This window comes from Medicago sativa, chromosome 7 (assembly GCF_051527215.1).
Source record: "Medicago sativa cultivar Bolivia chromosome 7, Bolivia_mono, whole genome shotgun sequence".
In the NCBI taxonomy this organism is placed as follows: Eukaryota; Viridiplantae; Streptophyta; class Magnoliopsida; order Fabales; family Fabaceae; genus Medicago; species Medicago sativa.
In genome coordinates, this window is record NC_140755.1 from 56,269,893 (window position 1) to 56,273,661 (window position 3,769).

Here is a 3,769-nt window from a genome sequence, read left to right on the forward strand (position 1 = left end):
TCTAAATTGCGGCTTCAGTGACTTTTTAGGTCTTCAGTCTTTGTTTATATAGCCTGAATGCAGAATAGGCGTGATGAGCAAGTCTAGGCTAAAGGTCAGCTGAAATCTCGATATTTCAGCACAAGTAGATCAAATGTTTCCTTAAATGTTGCAACAACATTCTTAAGGATTGAGTTAAGCATAAACCGCCTTCCTCTGCTTATAGAATCTTCGGTCCTTGGTCAACTCTTCAGATGATAGTAATCTTCAGAGAATATATGAAAATCTTCACATTAAAATTGAATTCCCAAGTAAGCGGATCAAGTCATGCTATGATGTCGTACCAACATATTTAAGACATTGTGTCTGACATCTTGCTTGAACTAAAGTTTTCACAAAATGCAGCCAACATATGTCTAAAACCTAACAATCTCCCCCTTTGGCAAATTTTGGCTAAAACAGCCTTTGCATTATAAATCTTTAAGAACATAAGGAGTGAGAGATTATTTGGTCATACCTTCTTTTTCTTAAACATGAGTATTCAAGAAGGCAGCAGTGGAACTTCAACATTATTTAAAAAGAGTAACTTTAAAAATAATGCACATATGGCCATGTTGAGACATCATCCAACACATCAGAGGCATTTGCAGCAGTGGATTAGAGATAAAACCCAGCCTCACGTAATATTTGTCAAGAGAAATAAACTCCACAGAGAGAAATAAACTCTCTGTCATACCCCAATTTTTGACCTAAGATCCTACATTCATACACCCTCTGACCCGAAACATTCTTCTGACTTTTCAAAGGAAATTTCGACAGAAAAGTATTTTAAAATACCTCAATTTTGTTCCGGTTTCGGGCCCTCTTTTTTAGTTTTATTTATTTTTTTATCTTTAGTTTTTTAATTTATTAATTTCCATCTTTTATTAGTTTTTAATTTTAATTTTTGTTTTTATTTTAGTTATTTTATTTTTTCCTTTTAAATATTCTTTTTAATAAGACCAAAAGTGTCAAAACATGAGTCCAGGGGTCTTAAAAAATTGTTTGAAGCCAAATTTCAGGGTCCTAGTTTTCTTTCCATTTCAACCAAACACGTCCTTCATCATTAAACACATTCAATCTCCCATCAAGGTCCTTTATTCTGGTTTCCATCTGTGACACTCCATATTATTAACTAGAAAATAATATAGAAATGTTTGCTAAGGTACTAGTAACTGGTTGAAACTCAAGGTTTAAAACTCAAATAAACATAGTACTTATTACATGAAGTATCCAAAGGAGTACCAAGTCACGTACTTCAAATTATTAACGAATAAAAGTAAACGAAACAAAGAGAAAGGCTGCCACGTCGAACAACTCCTCAAGTCTCCTTCGCCTTGGCTTTATCAGTTCACTTATCTGTAAACATGCAAACTAATTGGAATGAGAATACATCTCAGTGAGTTCATAAATAATCCATACCTGTACCTCGCCTCATTGGCAATAATTATTAAGCTCTTGCATATAAAATTCTTACAAACTATTTGATTATATCTAGATACTATAATCTCATCATCATTCATATGTATTCATAAGAGTATGAATAACAAAGTTTATCTCTACTAGAGAACTTGATCATCAACACAACCCTTTTCATTAAGGTATTCCCATCATTTACTTATCTGTGTGTATTGCAAAAGTCCACCCGAGCGTGAGTGTACTCAGGTGGTTGCCAACCGGTAAGGTAGACTAATAAGTCGTAAATGGCTGCCCCATTTACCTGCCCTTACCGAACATCCTTAGGATATCCCATGTGTTTTGGGAATACCCTTCTACCCCACAATTTGTGTCTTTTAATTATTACCCTTGATTTACTTAGTAACATAAACTAGGAACTAGTATCCTTTATTAATTTATAAGTAGTTATATATATGACAGTAGGCTATAATGGTTGAAATCCAACACTTAGTTCATATGTATAACCATTATATATATATATATGGGTTTTGCTAGAAGACACCTTTTATGAAGGTGTCTTTTAACAAAGTTATAACTAAAAAGTGGAAATCACACATTGAGGTGTGGCTTGCTAAAAGACACCTTCATGGGTGGCTTCTAGCAAAACCCTATATATATATATATATATATATATATATATATATATATATATATATATATATATATATATATATATATATATATATATATATATATATGGGTTATGATAGAAGACATCTTTTGTGAAGGTGCCTTTTATCAAGTTACTCTATGAGCTTTTGCGAAAAGACACCAACTTACTTTTATGAAGGTGTCTTTTAGCAAAGTTATAACTAAAAAGTGAAAATCACACCTTAAGGTGTTGCTTGATAAAAGACACCACCAAAGGGTGTCTTGTAACATAACCCTATATATATATATATATATATATATATATATATATATATATATATATATGCGATGATGCAGAACTAAACATAAGTTATATATGTATATGAACCATGCCTAGCCGTAACACTAACACCTATAATCCACTAGTTGTAAAATCCACAAAAGTCCAAAACCACATTCTATATTTTCATAACTAGTTTATACGATTGTATAATATAAAGGAATTAAATTAAAACAAGGAACCTTATCATATTAGTAATCAGAATGCTCTATTCAGAAACTTCATCAAAATCAATATCTTTGAGCTAGAATCTTACTACTAGCTAATCTGCATATAACCGTAACACTCCTGCATATGAACAGAGATTCATGTTCCGGTGTTAATCCCAATCCAAGCACACACAATCTAATTAGGTGTGATTATGTCTATGGTTTGGAAATCACTAAAATGATTCCACATATAAATTACTTAATTAGTCATGTACATATACCAGTTAAGGATTCATTTGCGACAAGAATCACCGTCAGAGTTTCCGGTGACAACTAGTTCTACCCATAGGCCAGATGACTAATTAATACAATTAAACATGTATGTTTCTAATTTCTAATTCTCATAAATAAATACTTAGTCAGAACTCACCTGATTAAGAGGGTCAGTGATGATGCAAGAATTGTTGGAACCGTTCTTGTTGTTATTGGGAGTCAAGGAGGAGGGTTTTTGGTTCTGTTTGAAGTAGAAAGTGGGGAGGTTTTGGTTGTGTTTGGTAACACAAAAAAGCTAGCTTATAGTTTGTTGGCTATCTTAAAAGCTTATTTTGATGGAATGTGATGTGTTTGGTAAAAAGTTTTTTTCATTAGCTTATAGCGTTTTTTGAAAAGCTAATTCAAGTAGTTTTTGAGCTTATAGCTTTTAGCTTTTTACATTTTCTTCCAATTTTAACCTTTTATTTATTTTATTTTGTTGTTGTTAATTAAAAAAACTAACCACTTTCTAATATAACCGCTCACGTTCCTCTTAAAAAAACAAAACAAAAAAAAAAACTGATCACGTTTTAGCATTCAGCAATAGTATATATGGCTTTTTAATTTTTCTTGTTCAATTTTTTTTTACCTTACTCTTAATTCATATAATAAATAATTATATATAAAATTTACCATAAATAGTGAAGCAAGTTTAGTTAAATAAAATTTATAAAAAAAGTTTTGTTAAATAAAAAATGTCAATTAAATTCATAAATATATTTATCATTTTAGAGATTAAAATAATTTGAAACAAATTTAAATATTTAAAAAGAAAAACATTAAGTAATAAAAATTATATATGAGTTATAAAAAAATTAAACAAACATGTCCTTTTATATTTATCAGTCACTTCAGCAGCTAATTTTACCAAACACTTTTAATTTTAATAAGTTAACTTTTC

At 30.4% G+C, this 3,769-nt stretch overlaps 1 long non-coding RNA gene across 1 annotated transcript; it reads right to left on the reverse strand.

The window, feature by feature from the left end:
* Positions 1-1,194: 1,194 nt before the first annotated feature.
* Positions 1,195-3,094, reverse strand: LOC146906942 (uncharacterized). Its single transcript, XR_015020023.1, has 2 exons — positions 2,987-3,094; positions 1,195-1,377 (listed from the first exon to the last, which is right to left on the reverse strand). It is a non-coding gene; the product is annotated as an uncharacterized LOC146906942 (long non-coding RNA).
* Between the last annotated feature and the right edge of the window lie 675 nt (positions 3,095-3,769).